This window comes from Natator depressus, chromosome 1 (genome assembly GCF_965152275.1).
Source record: "Natator depressus isolate rNatDep1 chromosome 1, rNatDep2.hap1, whole genome shotgun sequence".
Lineage (NCBI taxonomy): Eukaryota > Metazoa > Chordata > Testudines > Cheloniidae > Natator > Natator depressus.
In genome coordinates this window covers 270535334-270561035 of record NC_134234.1, presented here as the reverse complement: position 1 = coordinate 270561035, position 25702 = coordinate 270535334, and positions in this window count along the sequence as shown.

Genomic DNA, 25702 nt, shown 5'->3' with positions numbered 1-25702 from the left:
CTGAGCATGACTGTCCACTAAGACCTGCAGCACACTGAAGACAATGCAGGCTTGGGATACGATGGGGCAGATCAGCTTCAAGCAGGGGTAAGATGTTGACCTCTATAACCTCACACCTGCAAATACTTCACTTTGTTGCCATGTAAAGTCCCACTGAAGGAAATGGGCTGCTCAAAGTAGTAAAGTTAAGCACATGCATAAGAGTTTTCAGGACTGTGATCAATGTCATCCATCCAAAACACTCTGGGGGGTGAGGGGGGCTGAACTAAATTTTATTACCTGTAGAACTGAAGAAAACAGACTGGTCCTAGATGTTATGTTAATAATAAAATGCAGAACTACATAATTATATTCATATTAAAAAGCCTTACAAGAAGAGCTGATTGGAAAAGGCCAACTGATTTTTACTGGAAATTTCGTGGAGGGTAGGGGGAGAATTGTTTTTTCAATGAATTAAAAGTTTTAATTTTCAGCAAAGAAATGTTCAGTTTTCCAAAACTTAGCATTTTTACTAAACCCCAAGAATTTTTACAGAAATCTAAAAGTTTTTCAGTTTTCAATTTTTCATTAAAAAAACCGGAAATTTTCAAATTTTTTTCAGGAAAATTTTCATTTGCTTCAATAAGCCATATTTCATCATTAAAATGTTTTGACTAGCTCTGTTTACAAGCCTTTGCTTCTACCCTGCAAATACTTATGCACATGCTTAATTTTATACGTGAGTAGTCCTATTGAGTTCAATGGGACTATTCATATGCATAAACGGTTGTGGGATCACAGCTTTAAATAAGTTTATTCATCTTCAAAATACCCCTGTAAGGTAGATTGGTATTGCAAATCTTTAAGTCTAACCCCCACCTACATATGCAGCATATAGTTCCCCAGCAGATTATGTACTGAGGGTGAAAAAAACTGTTCTCCTAACTCCTACTTTTAATTTTGCTGCCTGTCTCAGATGTTGATCTCTTCCATTTCTGGTTGTGGTTAAGCCTTGGTTCTACATTGCATCTTCTACATGACCCATGCTGGAATTCTTTGTGGGTATCTGAGAACCAGCTGCCAAACATAAGATCATTTCTTAAATATCGATGATGATCTAGAACTACCACTTCGCTACCCTATCAGTAACATAGCAATGTTTTAAATACATTAACTCAGAAGTCTAAAAATCATTGTGCCTCATGCTGATAAGATGTGGCCTTCTAATTCTTTACCTATAAAATATATGTCATTTCTTGAATATACTTTTATCACAGCAAAACAAGCACTTAAGAAAGTTAGGTTATTTGTTATCCTTTCAGATACACGTCAGGTATACCCGTTAAAGTGCATTTAATCACCAGTGGAGACTAGCCTAGATGAAAAGTTTAGCTAAATCATCATTCTGAAGGCTTCTGAAAAAAATAAAATTAATGCTTTATTAATATCCCAGCTTGCCCTCTTTAATGCACTTTTGGCAAGGCTCCCCAGCTCTACAAAACTACAGTCAGTGCAAAATACTCCAGTGTGTCTTGTCACTCATGCTAAGAGTTACAGGCACATTATTCCAGTTTACTTTTTATCACTCCAACTTACCCATTAGTGAAAGGATTGATAACCAGAGTTTTGCTAATGACATATAAAACTTTCCATGGTCACTTTAGTCTCATTTCCCATTTTTATGTTTGTTCTCAGAACTTTCAGATGAGATATAGCACCTGGCATATAAGTGTGTAGCAGAATATGTAACTGAAAAAGGACAATAAAAAAGAGGAATAAAGACTTGTGCTATCTTAGGATCTATTTGCACTTACACGTGTAACTCCCATTTTATTCTAAAAGGACTGACGTGCAAAATCCTTGTGAGAAATACCCTTACACCTAATGCATATCATGGGGAATGAATGGAAATAAAAGTGAGATAAGCATTTTATGTACAGGACCAAAGTTGAAAGTTTCTCATTTAGTTTATTAACACATTTCCAAAAAGGATCCAACTTATAAAAGTTGCATTTCAAGGGCTTCTCTAAACACTAGCGAACTATTATTACTACATGACTCTGTAGGAATGACTTGTTTTAATGGGCCAGCATGGTCATGGAAAAATAGAATCAACACTTAGATTTCCATTAATATTATCTCTCTCTCATAGGGTTTTATATTGCTGCCCATCACCGTAGTCAGAGCTCCTTCCATGTAATGTTAATAGGAATAGCAAGTCCTTCGTGGAATTTAAGGAGGCTGTGGATGTCCTCTCTTTTAGAGTATGAAAACTGCTTGTGATTTTTGTTGTTGTTGTTGAGTTGTGTGTGTTATCTGATTTTATTTTGGGATAGATGGGAGATGTCACTATCGCAAGTGTCATTCTTTCTATTGCACAAAGGCTTTTTCAAAGAGGAAAGTTTTATTACTTACCATTTATTTGATTAAAATTCTTTATTAGCTATTTAATAGCTCTCGGCAGCTGACAAATGGAGACGTGGTCCCCAACTGGTTGCAGTGGGGCTACAAATGGTAACAGAGTTAACTTAAGCATGTGATTAAGACTTTGCAGATTAGGCCATGTTTATCATTTCTCATTGAATACCCTGGGATCTGCAAGTGGAGTGGTGTTCTTTCTGCTCACACACCATTGCCCGTGACTGTGGCACATTATAGGCATAGTGAAGGTATAATTAGGATGTGCATCTCACCATTCTATAATATTTGTAGTTGCAAACCTACTGACAGATTCACTGGGAATGAACACTGCTTCTGTCTGAATGGGAGACTTCTGACCACACAGTCCCCATGCATTTTAGCAGAGCACAGTCAGGTTATTCAGGATATGCACTGGAGACAGGATTTAGCCCAGAGTTTGGTATAACTATGGCTGACATGCACCAGGAAAGAAACAATTTTTCAGTTGGTGGATGTAAATAAGTGGGGGGGTGGGGTTGCAGGGTGGTTAGAGGTTACAATTTTTCTAAACAGTAAATGATTACATCTCATTTTTGTAAAGCATATTCCTGAGAACGATTGCAGTGACTTGATCATAAAAAGCTGCTCTGCTTCTATACTCAGGATCCCAGCTATGTATTTTATCCACATAAGCATTGTGTGGGGGTGAGGAAGAGAGGGCAGAGAAGGCTGGTTTTGTTTTTAGTTATCTCAGTAGCTTTCTGACAATTCACTGAGCCGCTGTTTTAGGTACTAGACTATGCAGACCATGTCAAGACAGCTTGCAGACAAGCCATTTTTAGTTAGGAAACGTATGCCTAATGGCTTTAGTGGTTGAAGTTTCCTCTGAATCAAATTTTGTAGAGCGCCTGCTTTGGTTTCATTTCATTTGGAATTTGGCAGAAAAGAGCCATGAAGGGAAAAAATTCATTGTTTATATATTTCCCCTGTCCACAGTAGAGGCAGAATATGAATTAATTATGACTCTGTGTGAAGCCAATACCTTGGTGACTGAGCTTGCGATGTGTTTTGATATGTTTTATTACAGTATTATATTTGGTGATTGCATTTCTGTTGAGTTTTTTTATGTACAGTGTTACAACAATGAATTTTTATTGGTATATTTTATTGATTCTTTGTACAGGTGGGCTACCTGAATGTGATTAATTTTGTTGTTAAAATGTGTTTATTTGGTACATATTCAAGCAGTAGTTTATTGAATCATCCTTTAGTATAAAATCTTTTTCTAGAGTGGTTTATTTAGGTCAGAGTCACTCTTCCCCTGCAAATCTAAACAAACCCCAGGATCTAACAGTACCTTAATCTATGGGGATAACTATTGATACGTTACATTAATTATTGATGTGCTTGTAGGAAAGTATGGATCACAGGAATGCATACACAGATAAGTATGTATTCATACTCGTTAAATATATTCAATCCTAACCCAGAAAAAATGTAAGTTATGTTATAACACTTTGTGTCTCCCAATATCACAAAAAAGAAAAACATTCTACATTTTTAAAGTGTACAATCATAGTAAATACATTTGACACCAGCACCTAGGCAGGCAAGAATCCGCACATGCGGGATACCAGCTACTCACAAGCTATTCTTGTACATCACACAGGATTCTATTTGACAGTGTTCAGGATGAAAGGAGAGTTAAGATACTGTATAGCATTAGCCCTTTAAATAAAAAGGGCTTTTAAACCCATCTTAAAAGATGACAGTTTTGAGACCGTCCTGAAATAGAAAGGGTGTGCCATAAAGGTAAGCCCACGACGATGATAGCATGACGATGGGCTCTAACAGCCATATACTCCTTGATCTGAGGGCAAAGTGTTTCAGAGACTGGCAAAAGGCTTGCTCACTGAGATACTTTGAATCAGCCAAGAAGTGTCTTTATATACAGAGATGAGCCCCCTACAGAAGCTCAAATCTGAAACATCCTTGAACTTCTGAACTAGTGGCTGTGGAAGGAGGTTTGAGATATGGAAACAAATTTTTCAGCTGTGTTTAACAGAGAAAACCAAGACCAAAAGACCCAGAGACTTTGGTTTTGTTTATTACTCCAATTATTTGGAATTAAACAGGAACACAAGATCAATCTGCATCCTTGAGATTCATGACAAAGTATAACTCTGTCTCCAGTTATACAGAGGCAATGACTAGTAGCTCATGTCTATGAATGCTATCACTGTAAACTGATATTTTTGAAGGTTTTGATTCAGCAATTAACATTTACTTCCAGATAAAAAATTAGGGGCTGACTTTAGTTTTAAATTAATCTGCTTTTAAGATATAGTAACCCCTAAGTAAATGGTTAAGCACGGAGATGTCAGGAAATGCCACAGTTAAAGGTACACACACACACAATCTTAACACTGCCTCTAGCTTTTTATGCATTATGGTACAACCTTTTACTACGTGGTCACTTTTTTTAAAATACAGTATAACATTATACTTTTTTTCTACAACCTTTGATACACACGTGTACTATGCTTCCCTTAAATATCTGACACGTGGTTCTGATCAGTTGACAGTAGTTTAGGTGCTAATACAACAAAGGCCTCGCTACATAGATTTCATAGCCAGAAGGGACCGTTATGATCATGTAGTCTGATTACTTGCATAACACAGCCCATAGAATTTTATACAGTAATTCCTGTGTCAAGCCCAACAACTTTTGGTTGAACGAAAGAATCTCTTTCAGAAAGACATCCGGTCTTGATTTAGCGAATCCACCACTTCCCTTGGTAACCTGTTCCAAGTGTTAATTACCCTCAGTGTTTAACATTTTTATCTTATTTCTAATTTGAACTTATCTAGCATCAATTTCCAGCGTCTGAATCTTGTTATGTCTTTGTCTGCTATGTTATAGAGCCCTGTGCTATCAGAAAATTATGTGTGGGTACTTCTAAAACATAATCAAGTCATCTCTTCACCTTCTCTTTGTTAAGCTAAATGGATTGAGCATCTTCAGACTCCCACTATACAGTCAGCTTTCCAGATCTCAGGTTATTCTTGTGGCTTGTTTCTGAACCCCTTCCAATTTTTCAACATCCCGTTTTAAGTGCAGGCAGCAAAACTGGACATAGCGTTCCTGTAATGGTTTCACGAAAGCAATATACAGAGGCACTACCACCTCCCTACTCCCACTGAATATTTTCCTGTTTCTACTTCCAATGATAGTGCGACGCTGAGGCTAACAAGGCTGACACAATCAGCTCATGTTCAGCTAATTATCTACCATGACCCCCAAGTCCTTTTCAGAGTAACTTGCTTTTCAGGACACAGTCCCCCATCCTGGAAGTGTGACCTACGTGTCTTGTTTCTAGATGTAGTACCTTGCAAATTGCCTGGACTAAAATGCATTATGGTCCTCTTGACTTCAATGGGACTGACTCAGAAAGGTACTCAAGCATGCCTATCTTTAAGCGTTTTAACATACTGCTGTTTGAAACAGTATTACATTAAAGTGTACCCAGGAACATTTAGTGCCCATCAGCAGGGTCTACACAGACCAATTCGTGCACAACATATTCATGTGCTTTAGAAATCACACCCCCTAGAATGCATTACTGTAGACAAACTCTTAGGCCTCAGTACTACAAAGACCTAGACACATACTTAATTTTACACACTGTATGTAGTTATGGGCATATTTGTGGTGCGTAAAGTTAAGCATGCATGTAGATCTTTGCAGGATTGGGACCTTAGGTTACATAACCACTTCTATACAATCTCAGATGAAATAGATGACTTTGTATCATTGCTTTAACTAAAAGAACAATCCATTAACGGGATAAAAAATATCCCAAGTAAATAGAAGTAAGGTGAGTCTAATTAAGAGCCGGTACACTTCAAACCTTAAAAACACTAAGGCAAAATAAAGCATAATAAAAATCTACAAGAAACACCTCTCTTTATTTCAAGAAAAATCTTAAATATTTATGACAGGTGATTGGGCTAAATCATTTGGGGAATCAATAATTGACTACTAGGAAGGTTTCAGATCCATTATAAATATTACAAACTTTAAATAATTATTTTACAAATTCAAATTAGCACATACCATGGAGGCTTTAAATATTGTGGGAGGTAGAGACAAGTTGAGAAGTAAGGTGCTGTAGAACCCATAAAACTAAATTAGAAACATTACTTTGAATGCTGCTACAGGGCAAAGGAACTGCAATATTGTGACACTGCGTAACATGGTTGTAACAGGGCTTGATCCTTTGCTCACTGAGGCCAATGGCTAAACTCACAATGGTTCAGGATCAGAGCCATACAATGGTTGCTGCTGTGAATGATATGCAACCCAAGTATTGGTAATATCAGTTCAGGACAAATGCAATGGCAATTTCCCCTTTAGAAACTTGTAATGTGCTCTTATTAACTAGAAGTAAGCTTCTTTAGTGCCTGTGCTCATAGAATACAGTACTAGGTATGGAAAGGATAAAGACTAACGGCCTAAGCTTATCACCATTAGAGCTGGGTGAAATTTTTTCAGTGAATAGTAAAACCATCCCAAAAATTGAACTTTGGAGAGCACCAAAGCTAGTCACAAATCCAAGTCCAATTTGCCCAGTAATTTGGGGTGGAAAGAAAAATTTTAAAAATTGAAGCCAGGAATTTATCATTGAACCTTCCTTTTCCTGTTCCTGAAAGAGGAGGAGAGGAAGCAAAATATCATGAAGTTCATGGCTGTTGCCCGAGTACAGCTGAGTGAATTAAAAAAAAAAAAAAGAAAAAAAAGTTTCAGGTCAACTGAAACTATTCACAAATTTGACACAAATTCACCAAATGATTTCAAAGAAAATTGGGGGTGGGGGGAGCTAGAGTCACAAGGGAACTTAGGTGCCTTTTACAAATGCAGCAGCACAAGAAGTGGCAGCGGCCTAATACCAAATTGGTTCAGGCACTCACCTGGCATGTAGGAAACCTAGGTTCAACTCCCCATGTAGGAGCAGGGAGATAAACTCAGGTTTCCCCTTCCCTGGTGAATACCCTTAGCACCAGATTATTAAGTATCCTGGGCTGGGCCTCTCTCATTTTAAAATTCACCCAGCAGTTAACAAAAACTAATCAAACTTTTACATATTGTTCATCTAATTTGGTAAGTAAAAGTAAAGTACCACTGCCTTCGGAGCCAGCCACGCATCCACCCCGGCATAAGGTGGCGTGGTGTAAAGCACCGTTACAGCCAGTCCTCCACTTGCAGCTGTAAACCTGGACAACTCAGGATTAGAGAGCTGCAAATGGCTCCCTTAAAAAATAATTGTTCTGTGTCAAGTATATTAACAGGGAAAAAATAGAGTGAATAAGAAAAACGTATGAACAGCTCTTGGAAGAATAGAAGTATAACAGCCAGTCACTGACATTTCAGGATCTTAGCATTAATTCTCAAGAGCGTCTTCTGAATAAGTTATTATTCCCATCAAACTAAGTAAAAGGTGATCCATCAATTAAGTTTTCTGTGAACCCTTACCAAAGTTGAAGATACACTTGAAGAATAATAAGGTACTTGTATTCAAATACTGTTGATATGTATTATACATTAAAGCAAGAACAGTGCATAATGAAATTAATACAGTCCACAGTATCTATCTGCACAGGTAGTTTCCTTTCTGTCTCTAAATTGTAATTAGACATTAGGTGTCAATCTGGATGACAAGTATGGTTCATTCACTCCAAAAGTTCGTAACCTTTTCTCTCACAATTGGTGTGTATCATGCATGACTGCTAGAGGCAAATGCAGAGCATTGCTATTGACTCTAGAGATTACCTGTGATCTCCTGCATCATGACAATTTCTGATCCAGAGACCCAGTTTCAAGATGAGGCCTCCCTGGATAAAAGCCCTAACTGGAGCCATTAACATTTGTTTAAAAAGGGAGAAAGAAAGAAATAATTAGAACATGAAACACAGAAGTCCACATTGCAGACATTGAAAGCCATTTGAATACATTTAGAATATCTGCTCCCTGCTACAGGCCTGCCAAGTCTTGTAGCTTGGATAGATACAAGCTGTTTCACACAGCTGATCCACTGTTTCACATGGACTATACCTGCCCCTGAATTTGGTTAGGATTCATATTTTTTCATGGTTTTCCATTGTTCAGTCTAAAAGACAATGAGCTGTATCCCATCTCTCAATACCTGCCTTTGGAAGGACCAGAAAAGCCACCTGTCTTCAGTCAATGCAGATGTAATAAAATATAAAAGCAAAGAGATGAGTTGACGATTGTATCAGACAGAAGATGACAGCAATAATGTTGCTGGGTCCACTCTTCTACGGAGTATAATTTGGATTTTCATATAATTTACATGAGAAGCATATGCTGCAGATTTCTGATTTGAGTTCACAGATTGTTATTTCATCTAAGACATATAGGGTGGACTACTTTACCTTTACAAAAAGAGTGTACATTATAAAAACAATGGTGAATGATCCAATAATGTCTAAAAATATCCTAAACAAGCAACTTCAATAAGTTTTTCTTATCTAAAAAACACAGCAAACACTAAAAGATTCGCAATGTAAATTAGAGCTGCCCTTTTGCACTCAAACCACTTTTACTTTCAGTTGAGAAGGATGAATATATATATTCCTAAACACTGCTTACACAATAATTGGTCAATAGGCAAATGACCTTTAGCACAGGCGCTTTGCATCAAACAGCCACAAACGTGTAGGGAAGTCATAAAATCTGTTTGTCTCACACACTCTAAAAGATCTCCATCAGTTTTGAAATGAACTTCCTATCATACTAAACTGACATGTGGTAATAAAATGTATTTAAATATGCATTTTAAAGTAAAAAGGAACAAACATTATTGAATTTTCTAGATGACTTTATCGTCTGTAAAGCTTCCCTCTTCATTTTAAGGTCTGAGTTTCTGTGATGAAGCCTACATTTTGTTAAACTATTCTGTTAGAACTTCCCCTTACTTTTTGTAACTAATCTTATCTGGATTCTCTTCCACTATTAGAAATACATAATAGAATTCTTCAATAACCTGGCTAACCAGTATTAAGTACAATTTTGTTCAAGATCTAGTTAATATTGGAGAATATTCATTATCTTAGAAAGACTGGGCAGGTCATTAACAATGAGAGCCAGAGCTACTCCCTATGAAGCATTTGATTCTTTTTATTATTATTACTGTTCCTGAGTTTATCTAAGAACAATATTCTGTGAATAATTTAAGTATAGTAAAAATGTTTTCAGTTGATGCATGCTTATACATTTGATTAGTTATGCCTTGTTGAAACTATCTGGGCTCAAATAGCCAATCTTGTGATCTGTGGTTTCCATCTAATTTCCTCTTTGTTTCACACAGTGGGGTGGAGTATAATAATAGTATGAGAGATGTGTCCATTTACATACTGGCCCCCAAAGCTACCAAGAAACTTCCCAAGAGGCTGCAGGACTGGGAAGCTCCTCAGTGTTTTTCTCTTTCTACATTGTGCCAGCAGGCCCCTGAAGAGAAATAGGACAAGGAGAAAGAAGAGAAGCTGAAGAACTAAGACAAGGAGGAGCTACTGGGAAAGATCAGAGGACTCCAAAAGGAGTTATCATTGAAAGTCTAGTGGCCTTCTAACCTAATGTATACATAAGGCACTATTTCTACGGAGTAGTGATCATAGAAGACAATGTAATTTAATTAAATGGAGTCTTTCCATTTCTGTGTGGATGTTTGTCTTCCCTCAGAAATGTGTGGTTTGACCAGGAGGAGTGATCATGAGGATTTTCCATTCAGATTTATTAAAAAGGCATGGCAATAATTCCTGCAGCTTCTTTATATTCAGTCACATGTGTTGAATTCATTTTCATATTTCCACCATTTTATCAAGCTGGCACAACCCGCTGCCCTCCCTTTTTCTATACTGTGCATACTTTACCAGTTTATCAATTGAATGGACACTACTTATTAAGAGCTTCAGTAATCCTGGGCATGCAAATAATCCTAGAGTTACGCGCTTTCATTTTGAATCTGAAAACAAAGCCAAATTTAGAGGCACCTGACACTCTATATGGGATAATAGAGGAGAGGTTTTTAGCAGGGATTTTCTTTTGTTAAAGAACAGCTTTAGGAGTCTATTTAAAAGAAAAGATGCCAAAAAAAGCATTTTCTCCCTGTTTCATTGGCAACAGATGTTAACAATGTACTTGGCATACAAGTGTAGGAAGCCAGAGGACTGGAATTTTACCTCTATGTGGTTAAAAATGGAGGCATTTCAGCAGGGCCAGCAGGAAGAGACTGTTTTAAATTTAAGGGAGAGAAAGAAAGTATGAAGAGTTTTGGGGAGAAAAATAAACCCACTGCACCTTTGCATCTATCTGTACCCATTCCACCTCATAAATCTTGCATTGCCCACAAAGACTCCAGCAGCAGCATTCAAATTTAGCCAGGTCCCATTCACTTCATCTTTGCTAGTCACCTGTAATCTCACTGAATCCAAGAGTTTCCTCACTAACAAATCTGTCTTCATTGCCAGTGCTATATTTGTAGTCTTAATTAAAGAGCATCAAACTGCATGTTGTTGGCCCTTGACTTCAGCCAGATTGTTTATATGCTTAAGTGCATTTGCTTTTTAAATTTTCTGACATGACTCATTTTCCAGATGGTAAAACAATGGTTATTTATGGAGTTACTTAAATTATATTTTCCTTCATTGTTGGCCCAACTCTGGTGTGTCTATTTTCATTTTAAAATATCTTTACTGCCTTGGGGGCAATACCCATTTTGTTGGCCAGTAACAGGTCAGAAAACCATCAGGAGCTAAGAGGATTTGTTTTTAGGCCTGGATCCACAAAAACACTCAGGGAATTCAGATGCTGAGCATTGCAACACCTAACGTGTAGGCACCTAGACAATCACATGAGCAACAATGCAATCCACAAAATGTGAGCTAGGTGCCTAGGTTCCCTATACAACAAATGGGGAGAGACAGTTGCCCAGGAATGCAATCCACAAAAGCCATCACGCTAGGCAGGGAACTACCTAAGCTAACCAATGGGAGATAGATGAAAGGAGTCCTAAGTATCCTAAGATCCATCCCCTTACAGAATTAGGTGCCTAAATCTAGGCTGCACGGAGGTGTCTATCTCTACCACTCTTCTGGACTCAGGCAGATTAGGCGGCTACATCATTTCTTGTGAGAATGAGTGAGGTGCCTGCCTCACTCTACGCAAAACAGCTGGAGGAGGTTAGAGCCCTCACCTAAGATGTGTGTGACCGGGGTTCAGTTCCCCCCACTGCATGAGGGAGAGAAAAGATTTAAACAGGGGTCTCCCAAACCTCTCACGACTGTACTCTAAGCACTGAGCTATGGGATATTCTGAGGTGGGGGCTCCCTCAGCCTCTCTTGATGAAGCTGTTCCACTGTTGATAAATAATGAAAGAGTGCTTGGAGCAAGGTGACTGGACCCTGGGTCTCCCACCTCCCAGGTGGGTGCTCTGCCCACTGAACTACAGAGTCATTCGCTCGCTGTGGCCCAATGACTAATTAAATATTTATCTAAAGTGAAACAGCTTCAACAGGAGAACCTGAAGGAGCCCCAAATCAGAGTTTCCCATTGGGCAGCAGTTAGTGCACTCTCCTGGAGAGGTGGCAGATCCCAGTTCAAATCCTTTCTGCCAATCAGGCACAGGGGGGAATTGAACCCAGGTCACATCCAGGGTGAGTGCTTTAACCACTGGGCTAAATATAAGGTCACCACCTCCTCCTCTTGCCTGATTTTGAACAGGATCTGATCTCATAGGTGGCTTCTGAGCACACCTACTGGATCATGCTCCACGACAGCCTTTTGCCTATCTTCCTCCAGTTTGTGGATCACACTGGGTCTTAGGCAGCAGATAGGCAGCAGTACACTTGCCCAGAGGCAGAAACTTAGGGACCTAGGGAATATTTACCCTGAAAAATGTAGGCACTAAGTAAGTTTAGGGACCTATAAGGTTTTTGGAGCAGGGTTTTGTGGATTGCCGTGGTGCCTAAAGATAACATAACACCATACAACAGCTACTTATCTATAGTAATTGTTGTTCTTCATGACGTGTTGTGCACATAGAGATTCCACTTCAGAGGGGTGTGTGTGTATGCACGCCCAATGCACTTTAATTTGATTTTTTTGCTAGCAATACCAGTGGGTGGCGTATCCTCATGTGCCCAGTTGAGGGAATAACAGAGGTGTTTCTACCACCTCTCTCTCCATTCCTTTTCACTGCTTGTAAAAGTTTCTTAACTTAACCAAAGTGGCAGGGAAGGTGGGAGGGTCATGGAATGTATATGCACAACACATGTCAACGAACATCAGTTACTGGAGGTAAGTGACCATTTTTTCTCATACACATTCTACTATAGGTGACTCTGTAGCAGTTCCCTTTCAGGTGGTGGGATTTGGTATCATCTGAACAGAGATTTCAACATGGATATGTTGACGCTGGCATCATCACAAGAACCCTGAGTGATGGCATGATGTCTGGAAAAGATATGCACAGATGAACTCCTATGGGAACATTGCTCAGAAAAGTTGAAGAAGTGGACCGAGCTCTGGTGGAGTGATCTTGTTAATCTCAGTGGAGGAGAGACTTCTGCAAGATCATAGCAAAGTTTGCTACAGTCTTACTTATGCTGAGATGACATTGGTTGATTCTCTTGGCCTACTCTAAGAAAAGCTTAGTAGAGGCTCTGAGAAATGTAATGCAGTTAAGATAGAACACTAAAGCTCTACAAACATCTAAAGGATGAAGTCTTTATTCAGCTTTAGAAGAATGAGGTTTAGACTGGTTTGGGTAAAAAGCTGATAGCACCTTTTACATTAACTTAGGATGTGCTCTAAGAGAGGACTTATCCTTATTAAAAAAAATGTATAGGGCAGGGGAGGGAGGTGTCTTTGAACTACAAGCTTTGTTAACTCTTCTTGTTGAAGTAATTGCCACCAGAAATGCAGTTTTCATGGATAGCAGTGGTGGTGACATCATCCCCAGCGGTTCAGCAAGGAGGGCCATTAACCTGGATGGAACTAAGTTAAGATTCCATGTCAGTACCGGGTCAGAGACTGGAGGGTAGACATTGATTAGACCTTTCAAAATTCTGGACACCAGATGGTGAGAAAAAACAGAGAACCACTCCTTTGGTGAATAAACTTGTGATACAGATGTCAGGTGAATTGTCACAGAGCTGACTGAAAGGCCCAATAACTTCAATACAAGAAGTAATCCGATATATGAATAATGTCCAGGTGTTGTGATTGCACCCAGACAGAAAATGTCCTCCACTTTGCTGCATAAGTGGTTTTAGTGGCATCTTCCTGCTTTTTACCAGGATAACCTGGACATCTCTGACGCACAGTTTTTCATGAGTGTTAAACCAGAGATCAGCCATGCAGTGAAGTGGAAAGACTGAAGGTGGGGTGCAGATACTGACCCCGAGTCTGAGAACCTTGAGCAGAGGAAGCCTTATTGGTGGCCTGATGGAAAGTTGATGCAGGCCTGTAAACCAACATGGCCTCAGCCAAGCTCCATTACTCAAGGTCAGCCTTGTCTCGTCTCGTCTCAGCTTTCTAATCACCCTGGAGGTAGAGGGACTGGAAGAAATGCCTATAGCAGCTGACAGGTCCATGGAAGGAGAAAAGCATCTGTAGTGGAATCCAGACTGCAGCCTCTCCTGGAGCAAAACTCCTGTATTTGTTGTTCAGGTCAGTAGCAAACAAATCTATTATTGGCTACCTCCATTGCTGGAAAATCTGGAAGAGAAGGTCCTTTCCGATGGACCACTCACAATGGTCTACAAAAACCCTGTTGAGGGAGTCCATAATGTTTTTTCTCTCTCGCTCTTGGGAGATGGAAAACTTTCAGGGAGACTCGGTTTCAGATGCATATGTTCTATACGTGGATTGCCTCCTGACATAACTGAGTGGATCTCTCACCTCCTTGCCTGTTGAGATAAAACATAGTAGTGGTGTTATCTAGAAGGCCCTGCACTACCTGATTCTTGATAGTGGGCATTAATGTCTCTCAGGCTGAACAAATGGTCCCCAGCTCCGGCACATGTATGTGGAGAGAGACTTCTTGGAGTAACCACAGACCTTATGCACTCAGAGTGCCAAGATGGGCACCCCAACCTGTCATTGATACATCTATTACTCAAGTCAAGGTCAGCTGCGGGGATTGGAAGGGAATCCTGCAAATTTTCTGTGGTTCTCAGTACTTATCCAGTGACTGAAGCATTCATGAAGGTCACAAATATTCATCTCCAGAGCGTGTTTCATGGGACAATAGACCAAATGGAGCCAGAGCTGTAGTCAACATAGCTGAAATATGGCATGTAGCATCATGTGTATGCATGAAGCCATATGCCTGTGAAATTTTTGGCAGGAATGTATGGCTATGATTGGGTTGAATTTTAGGGTTTCAGCCAGAGAGCGTATCGACTGGAACAAGCCCATTGGTGTGATGGAGTGTACAGGTGAGCCCGCAATCTGATCACTTAGATATCAATTAGTTCCCCAGAGAAAGCCAGTTGAGGTAATAAGTTAAGCAGGCTGGTGGGGTAGGTGGGATAAAGCGCCAATTAGCCCATCACCCTAAATTTGATAAAGAGGCTCAGGAAGGGGAGAGAGAGAAGAACTAAACACACACAACTATATAGAACTATTTACAAGTTTAAGATTGAAAGTCTGGCTAACCATTAGCAAAAGCCATGGGGAGCACTCACTTTCACCTGGGTGGTGAGAAAGAACTGAGAAGGAGCGGTGGACACATCCTTTTTATGCCTTCGGCTAGGCTCATGAGGACAGCAGGAACACATGCTGCCTAATGGTACTGCTGGCAAAAGTCTCTCACTGGAGTGGATTGGCACACACAGACACACACCCCTAAAATGGAATGTATATGTGCACAATCACTCAAAGAAGAATTGGAACTTAGACGCTGAGCTATCTTTGTAGATCTGGGCCTTAAAGCAGGGCTGTAATTAGGGTGAGGTGAGAGGGCCAGTCGCCTAGGGCACAGAGCCAGTGGGGGCACAAAAATGGGGCAGCACAGAATGGGGCCCAACAGCATCAGCTCCCCCACCCCTACAGGATTGTCGGCCAGAGTCCATGGGCATAGTTGGCAGGGGGGGATTCCCTCCCAAACAGAGGCCCAGGCTGGGAGCAGAGGGGCTGGTCCAGAGCTGCTTCTCCTGCTGGGTGCTCATTGCCTCTGCAGCTGTACACCGCCTCTGGGTCATAGTGGCGGTCGTCTGCACCTGCTACGTGTGCTGGGTGCCCTATATGCCCACCATCCTATTTTCTGTACAATGGTGAGTGCCTGCTGGGGGAGATGGATCAGGCAGGACAGGGGAGGGGGGGGCAGGGAGTGGAAGTTTGGGAAGGGGGTGAAGTGGGGAGAAGAGGCCATGGGGAAGGAAGGGGGATGGGATTGGGCAAGAGGAAGAGAAGGGATAGGGAATGGGGTGAGGCAGGGAGATGTGGAAGTGGTGGATGGGGCAGGGGACAGTGGGGAGAGGAAAAGGGATGGGGTGCATAGAGGGAGGGGCAATGAGGAAGGGGGATGGGATGGGGAAGAGACTCCTCCCCTCCCTGCAACAGTGTCCTCTATTTGGGAACTTGAAATATGGTAACCCTAGGGGTCGCTCCGTTCTCATAGCCTTGGTTTCCGGAGTCTGCCCTGTGAGCAGCTGCCTGCTGCCAGTGGAAATGAGTATTCTAGGGAGAACATAAGAATGGCCCTACTGGGTCAGACCAAAGGACCATCTACCCCAATATCCTGTCTTCCAACAGTGGCCAATGCCAGGTGCCCCAGAGGGAATGAACAGAACAGGTAGTCATCAAGTGATCCATCCCCTGTCACCCATTCCCAGCTTCTGGCAAACCGAGACTAAGGACACCATTCCTGACCAGCCTGGCTAATAGCCACTATGGACCTATCCTCCATGAATTTATCTAGTTCTTTATTGAACCCTGTTAGTGTCTTGGCCTTCGCAACATCCTCTGGCAAAGAGTTCCACAGGTTGACAGTGAGTTGTGTGAAAATATACTTTGTTTTGTTTGTTTTAAACCTGCTGCCTATTAATTTCATATGGTGGCCCATAGTTCTTGTGTTATGAGAAAAAGTAAATAACACTTCCTTATTTACTTTCTCCACACGAGTGGTGATTTCATAGACTTCTATCATATCCACCCCCCCTTAGTCATCTCTTTTCAAGCACCTTGGGGAGCATCTCATGGCAGCCAGGCTGAATGGGCAGGGGCTAGCTCCAGGGGGTGTCACCAGCTGGCGCCAAGCTACTTCGGGACAGAGGCAAGAGCATGTCGGGGCGCAGCTCGGAGCTGTGCCATCCGCCTTGATTGAGGTGTGCCTGACTGTGCAGAGGTGGCCTGCCTTGGGGAGCAGGGCTGGGAGGGCTGCTGAGCAGGGCCCCCCACAGCTCCCAAAAGGTGTAGAACCAGGGGCTGAGCGGATCAGGTGGCTCCCACCAGCTTCCGATATGCTGGCTCCTGGGAGGAGGCAATGGTTTTCAAACTGTGGGGCACGTCTCCCAAAGAAGGCACACCCCATGGTTTGAAAACCTCTGTGATAAATGGGAGGTAGAAATCTGGGGGGGCACATGACCCTGCATGCCCACCCGCCACGTATCGCCTCTAGGGGGTGCATATATGATTGATTGCCCCAGGTGCTAAAATGCTTAGTTACGGCTCTGCCTTAAAGATCAGTTTTTCAACGGCAAGGGAATATGACCCAGTGGTTGGAGTAGGGAACTGAGATTCAGGATTCCTGGAATTCATTCCTAGCTCTGCCATTGGCCCGCTTGAAAAAGTCCCTTGAACCTCTTTGTTACTGACATTTTCCTATCTCTTAGGGGGTATATGGTATTTATTTTAGTTCAGTGCAGTATTTCTAATTCCTCATTAGAGAATTCAGAGTTATCTATCTCCTTTACATTCCATTTTGTATGGCAAGCATGGCAATTCTACACTAATAATACTTTGCACTTAATGTACGTTCTTTCATCCGAGAATTTGAAGGTGCCTTACAAACATTAGTCCTTTATTATGCCTCACTCCACCCTGTTCACGTACCAAAGAGTTCTTCTAAAAGTGTTTACAATTTATCACAGTACTTGGTTTAGATTCAGTTTTGGATTTCCTGGCAGAAGCTGAAAATGTCCCAGGGCAGTCTCTTGGTGGCAGAAATTACTCCTAGAGATAGAGGGCTTGCAGCAATGACACAAGTGCCTTCCACCCTCACATTTACAGAGGTCCCACAGCTGGCTGGCCCAGCCTAGAAAACGAGCAACTCTGACCACAGGGAGAACAGGGTCCAGCTAGTGTCTACCAGACAACTTCCACCAGTGGAGTTCCACATGGAGCCTTAGCTAGAAACCAAAGCAGCCCGTTCCTGGTGAAAAATGCTCTCTCAGTGGTACAGCTGCCCCTTGTGCTGCAGACATGTGCAAATTAAATCTCCCTGGAACTACCAGGGTGAAACAAGTCCTATGTTTGTAACTATTTGTACTGCGCATATATTAAGTTTGAGCTGCTAAATAGCTCCTTGCTGGCTACCTTTTGTTTTCATTACTTTTATAGACATTTGCTCTTTCAGTCCTTTCCTCGTGTGCACATTTTAAAGGTAACCTGCATTTTGCAAGAGCTGAAATACAAGTCTCATTTTTCCTGACCCTGTAGTTCCCTGGTACTAACAGTTCCACTTCTTGTGTATCTTTTGCCAGCAATGGACATCATACTGGGAAAATCCAACTCTTAATCTTCTTAAGGCTGAGGCTAGAGCTGTAGTGATAGTATAATAGCAGTCTGCTCATTCTCAGATGGAAGTTTAGACATACAGTAATACCATTACAAAGATTGCCCATGGGGAGTCAAACTGAAGGAATCCTTGCAGTGCCTCTCAGACTGAGTGTCTAACCTCCATAAAGAGGTAGCAGCCTCTCTTAGGGGATGTTCAAGCAAGCCCAGGGAAAATAGGCCACAAACAGAATACATTTCCTTTTCCTGTTGAATCATTCTCTCTCTCCACAAAAGTGAAATCATTTGTATATATTTAGTGAATCAACGGCCACAGCTAGTGTTTACAGAGCCCATGGCAAGATGTTGAAGTGTTCTCTCCTCTACCCCAAAACAGGGCTTCAAAGGCGTACGCTAGAAAGAAAGAACCTTACTTTGATCAGTACTTAGAAACTTAAATAAAAATTAATACAGTAGGAGGATTTTTTTTTAATTAACAGAACCAACACTGTAAGCTAACCAAGTTTTCATTTTCCATCTGTTTTCCCTTACATATTCTAGTTGTTCTAGTTTCTCTTTCCCCCTCAGCTTTCCTAGCAGGTACTTCCATTATTCTATCTTCCTATTTCCATGGGTTTTAAGGCCAGAAGAGATCATTAAGATAAACTAGTCTGATCTGCATAATACAGACCATAGAACCTCACCTAGTAATGTCTTCATGAAGCCCATAACTTCTCTTTCCTTACCTATTTTTTTTTGAGTTTGATCTCCCAGTATTTCCCTTCCCCCCTCCTGTTTTTCCAGTCTCTGCAACCATTTCTTTATCACCAACCAATTGTAATTAGTCGTTTCTCTCCATCTTATTCCACATTTTCCAACTTTTACCATTTTTTCAATCTCCCTACTTTTCCTCCTCCATGCCCTGAAGCCTATGCGCCTCACTAAAAAATCCAAAAGGTTTCCCTAACCTTGCTTAAGAAAACAAAATATCTAAGAACTTCCCTCTTGCTGCTCAACCTGAATGTATTGCACTGTACATCCAAGCTCTTCTCCCTGGTCATGCTTCTGGGAGGAACCAGGTGACTGTTTCCTGCTGCTGCCTGTGCTAGCGGGTGTTTTCTCTCTTTGCATTTTTAGGTTTACAGCACAGAGAAATCTCCCCTCCCCTAAAGCCAATCCCAGAACAATAGTAATACCTGATACTGACTGGAGCATTGACTGTTTTAGAGATGGCTGCACGTTTTCCTTCGTAAAAATCTCTGAAAAATGCTGCCTCATCTATCTAATTAAAGTGGGATTCTACAATTAAAGTGACTGTGTAAAATGGCTCCTTCTTACTCAGTAGGTCTGCTCCCTGCATGTAATTAAAGTCAGTTCACCTGAGTGACAAAAAATAATTCACTACTTTCTATTCATTTTACTACTTCAGAACCAACACAGCAAAGAGATTAAGTGAGATTCTGTTCCTTGTGCATCATGAACATGGTTGTTTACTAATTTCTACTAGTACACCAATGCACACCCTATTGAAGGCAATGGGGTTTGCACAGGTGTCACTAGGAGATTAATCTAAAGATGGGGGGGGGTGGAGGGAGAGAGGTTGTGCAGGTGTCACAGTGGGCCTAATTTGACCTTCATTACTGATGATGATTCATGAAGAAAAAAAAACAAAAAAACCTTGGCTTGACTCTCAAAGCTCAAGCTGAGTTTGCAGAGCTGGCAACTAGAAAAAAAGACCAGTTTTTACAGATATTGGCCAGATAAAAAACATGGGATCCAACTATGCCTTGTTTACAGTCTCTTTTCAACAGTAGAACTGCATTTATACAATCTTCTAACATGTGTAAGATATGCCATGGGATCCTTTGTAGACAGGTTTCCCCTTACAAATGCTTTTTAATAATGTTTCCTATTCTTTAGGGCAGAAATGCTATGTAAAAAATAGAGGGGTTCTGAATTAGAGATTAGCCTTTTCTGTGTAATGCCTCATGAGGAAATAATTTAAAGATATGATGAAAGCTTAATTTTCATAAGTATAAAAACATAAAGCTATAAAAACATCACTCTTGCGTTGATGTTTTATTTATTGATACATTCCTCTTCATTATAAACAAGTACTGGGAAAAAGGGATTGAGCAAGGAACCTGATTGAACATGGTGGCTTAATCCACCAGGAAAATGAAGCCAGTTTAATGCATGTAATTTATTCTAAAAGCAATGAAATGTGATGTTGCAAAAACTGAGATACACTACCAATCTCCTCACTCCTGAAACCTGGATTTTTAATACACTTAATTATATATCCAATCTTTCACTGCAGACCTGTCTACTATCTTTTTGTCACAATCTTTACCATTTTCAGCTCTTAATTAGCTGTTATATTACTATGTTTTTCTATATATCATATTTTCTTTTAATTTGCCATCCACTCACAGCACTGGGGTTGCCTGATGGCAGCCAGTCACTGTTTAACATGCTGAACTCAGAGCACAGTTGGTACACATGGGATAGACAAGCCAATAGAACATGCAAATAATAAAAATACTGCAAGAGCCAAAAATGTTCAGCAGTTCCACATTGCCTGAACGCCTAATCTCTTAAAGACATTTCCAAGCCCAATAAAAATGGGAACACTTAAATAAAACCTACTGGCAGTTTCATAGAAGCCAAATTAGTAAATTAAATCAAGGATGCTCTCTCTCAATGCTTCCTATTGATCTACACTGTTGACTAATTATATGTCATTCAGAGCAGCTATATGAGAAAAATATTAATTTTTACAATAAACAAAAGGAAACATAAATACTCCTTCACACTGTGTATAGTCAACTGTCCCGTGGAATCCAAGATCCAGGGCAGAAATCTGGGAACCGGTGGAGACACAGGACCCATTCACAATCTCTTGTCCCACTGGGGACCTAGATGGATGGTGGGGTCATAAAAGTGGGTGGGGTTAGATTGGGAAAGAGCAGTGCCGGGCGTGTCTCTGCAGGAAAGGCATTAGCTCAGCACCTCTACTGGACAGTCTCTGTAGTGGTCCTCTCATGGAGCCCTAGACCAAATTTCAAGCTGCACTCCTGCAACAGAAGCCTGCTGGTAGTACTACTGCCTTCTTTCCTCACATGGTTAAGAATACAACATCATAACACACTGGAAAAGATAATCTGATCTACTGCTAATACACGTTAATGGATTCTAATTTACCTGTAACCACACAAGAAACGGACCTGGGCATCATTGCGAACAACTCTGCTCGATATGCAGCATTGATCAAAAAAGCAAACAGAGTGATAGGATGCAAAAGGAAGGGGATGGAAAACAATACTACAGATGTAATGCCATTATATAAATCAATGGTACATCTTCACCTGGACCACTGTGTTCTGCTCTGGTCAGTTCATATCAAAAAGGGTTCAGAGACAGAACAAGAATGTCTGGGTCCCTGGAAAATGTCCATATATGGAGGAAGTGAAAAGACTGGGGCCATTTAGTTTAAAGAGCAGATAATTTAGGGAGGGTCTTTGTGATATATTTGAATGTATTGAATCTGCTTATGTGAATTCACAATTATAGTTCTTTAAGTAGTTGCTTATGTTGAATCTGTTATTATATAGTGGTTACTATGTTTCTTTCTTCTATATCACAAGAGAGAATCAGCTGTCAGGGCTCCAACCTTGTGCACCTGTCTGTGTTTCTAATCAGGGATTTGTGCTTGTAGTGAGGCAGGACTCACCGGCTTGGCACCTCCTGCTGGTTGTCCAGGGAATTAGCTCTTGCCGCCCAGAGCACCCTCTGCAGGTGGTGTCCCACTTGCCCCTGTGTCCCTCCCAGACCCCGGTGCCCCTTTATCTTGGGGTGCTGCCCCCTGGCAGTACACACTCTCTCTCCATCTCCCTATCCAGGGGAACCCCCAACCCTCTATCCCCACCTCACCTAAGTCTATGGCTACTGCCAGTCACCATCTAGCCCCCGCACACTGGGGCAGACTGCAGTGTACAAGCCATTCATCACTGGCAAAGTGGGGTTTGGACCTACTGCCTTTGCCTAACTCCTGGGCTACAGCCTCTGCAACCCCAGTACCTGGTTTGGGCTTTGATAAGGCCTGTAGCCTGGGGAGTTGCCAGGCAGGAGCTCCCCAGCCCTGCTCGGTTGCCTGCACCCTCAGGTACCTAGGTTCTTCTCCCTCTGAAGCTGGAGGGAGAGTACAGCCTGAACACCTAGCTAGCAGCCCTTTTATAGGGCCAGCTGCGGCCTGATTGGGGTGTGGCCCCAGCTGTGGCTGCCTTCCCCATCAGCCTAGCCTTTGGCTCACCGCCCCAGCCCTCTCCCAGGGCTGGCTGTAACCCTTCCAGGCCCGGAGTGGGTGACCACCCCGCTACAGTGCTATATCTGCCATACACAATAGTTGGTGGCAAGGATTTCAAGAATCTTCTATGCATCACAGTAGCAAAACAATCTATGACATTGCTTGCAGACCAGGGCGAGAGGCATCTGCTACCACTGTGTGTACTCCAAACTACTGAACTAATAGCAGTAAGGTGGAAGGGTAGGCTATATTGGAAAAATGGAGGCCTTTGACAGTGCCATGGAGCACTGGCTCATGTACAGAGAGAGGCTGGAACAGTACTTTGAAGTAAATGAGATTCCCTCAGAAAAACATGTAGCAGCATTACTGAGCGTGATGGGTGGAAAAACATACAGTTTAATTCGCAAACTGATCACCCCAGAGAAGCCAGCAGGCAAAACCTCTAAAGAGAGAGTGCAAATTGTTCAAGAGCACTTGGCACCCAAGCCCCTGATTAGGTTCAGGTTTCATAAGAGGAATAAACTTGAAGGTGAATCTATTTCCTCCTTTACAATAGAGTTAAAAAGATTGTCAGAAGACTGTGCTTCTAAGGATGGGCTTAATAAGGCCCAAAGAGATAGATTTGTGTGTGGACTGCTTAATGAAAGCACACAGAAAAGGCTCTTAACCAAGGAAAAATCTAACCTTTAAACGCACAGTAGAAATTTGTGTAGTGATGGAAACTTCAGTAAGGGATGCAATAGAATTGCACGCCAGAGTTAAACCAAAAGTAGGAATGCATAAACTATTTGTAACTCAAGGCAAAAGCCAGTCCACCCAGCAGACAGACACATGTTATAGGTGGGGAAAAGGATTCCATGCACCTTCTGATTGCCAAATTAAAGATGCATATTGCAGAAGCTGTAATAAAAAAGGGCACATCCAAGCAGTTTGTTGCACTAAGAGAAATGTGGAAGAAACCAAATCAGGGTGTTAATGATGATAATATAGTATTTAGGCCTGTTTACTTGCCGGAGATAGAATTTTGGGGTTTTTAAAATGCAGTTGTTTGTGTCTTATATTCTTATTGACATATGTGAACAAGGAACAAAGACAATGTGTGTTGCTTCTGCCTACAGCCAGATGGGGTTTTTAGTACAGTGAGAAAAGATAAGAAATAGAGTTCAAGTGTTGCTGGATATGGTGGGAGTTTAATATACGAATGTACAATTGAAGGACAGTTCTGCCCCGACTCCTCTTCCAAGACAAGGTCAAGCAACCAGTTGGGAGGGGCAAGGGGGATGGGGGAGAAGTATGAGAAACACTAAAAGACAAAGAAAAGGTGACCCTGGTCAGAACACAACCTCACTCCTTACCCCTCCAATGGGGTACAAAAGAAGTGGTCCCGAAGCCCCTAGACTCAAGACCCTCCAAAACGGAACATGACCATAAATTGTATGGGTTGGTACTAGGGCCAAGCACTACAGATACAATTAAACCTACTAAGAAGGAGGAAGGAGAGAAGGAAGCTTTACTGGTGTAAAGAGCTGTGGTTATGTTTGCTTGTTAACCCCAATAAACATTGCATTGCCTTCACTTTGAACTCTGACCTTCTGCAATCTGTCTGTGGAACAAGAACAAAGGGAGGGTGTGGGAGCCCTGACAGAGGGTACAGAAAAAATAATATCAATGTTTGTTCTGTAGACACAGGCAGCAGTGACACAGACTGCAGGAGTGGAGTAGTCAACCTCGATATGTACAGTGTGAACAAAAATGACAAGTCAGCAACCTGGTTGACACTCCTGCTGGGAAAAATGCTCAAAATGGAATTGGCCACAGACTGCACAGCATCCGTTATCTCACATTCAGCATATGAGAAAACTTTTAAAAATATCAAAGGGAGGGAGACACCAATGTTACATAAACGTATAGGAAAAAAGGCAGTGCTAACTGGAGTAATGCAAGTGAATGTATAAAATTAAGCAATGTTTATTAGACTTATATGTCATTGAGAAGGGGAAACTGACCCTTTGGGGTTGTGAATGGTTACATAAGGTTCCTCTGGATTGGATATCTATAATGATACTGCAGTCACTTTCAGCAGACCCCACTGAAACAGTTAAACAGCAGCTGGAAGGGATACTAAGTCAGGCACCAGGTGTATTCAAAGAGGGCACAGGAACTCTAAAGCACATGAAGGCTAAAATAATCCAAGATGTGAAAGTGCAGCCCAAGTTTCACAAAGCTTAACCTGTTCCTTACAGGCATCACTCAAAAGTAGATGCTGAATTGGAACATCTGGAAAGAGAGGGCATACTTTGAAAAGTGACCTGGAGTGAGTGGGGAACTCCTATCATTCCAATTGTAAAAAAAATGTGGTCTAGTAAGGATGTGTGGAGATTTTAAGGTCACCATAAACCCTGTACTAAAAGTTGAAAAATACCCCTATCTCAAATTGAAGACACTTTTGCTACACAGGTAGGGGGACAATGATTCAGCAACACTGATTTGTCCCAGGTCTACCTACATGTTGCGGAAGAGTCTAAGGCATACCTTATAATCAACAAACAAGGCTAGTGTTTGGTGTTGCTTCAGCTCCTGCTATATGGCAATGGACCATGATTTGCAAGATATTCCAAGGATACAGTGTTATTTAGTTCAGTGGCTCTCAACCTTTCTAGACTACTGCACCCCTTTCAAGATCACATGAAAAAACAAGTGTCACAGCACACTATTACTGAAAAATTGCTTACTTTCTAATGTTTACCATATAATTATAAAATAAATCAATTGGAATATAAAATATAAATAAATCATTTGGAATATATTTCCTTACATTTCAGTGTATAGTACACAGACCAGTATAAACTATGAAACTTTAGCTTGTAGTGACTTCGCTAGTGCTTTTTATGTAGCCTGTTGTAAATGTAGGCAAATATCTAAATGCTTTGATGTACCCCGTGGAAGACCTCTATGTACCCCAAGGGTACATGTACCCTGGGTTGAGAACCACTGATTTAGATGACATTACTGTGACTGGTGGATATAACAAAGAATTTTTAGAATCTCTGAAAAGGGTATTGAAATGTCTAGAAGAATATGGGTTATGAGCCAATCGCATAAAATGTGAATTTTTCAAGGACTCATTAGCTTATTGTGGGCCCGTTATTGATGCGCAAGGTCCACATAAATCTCAGCAGAAGATTAAAGCAGTCCTGGAACTCCACTGTCGAAGGATG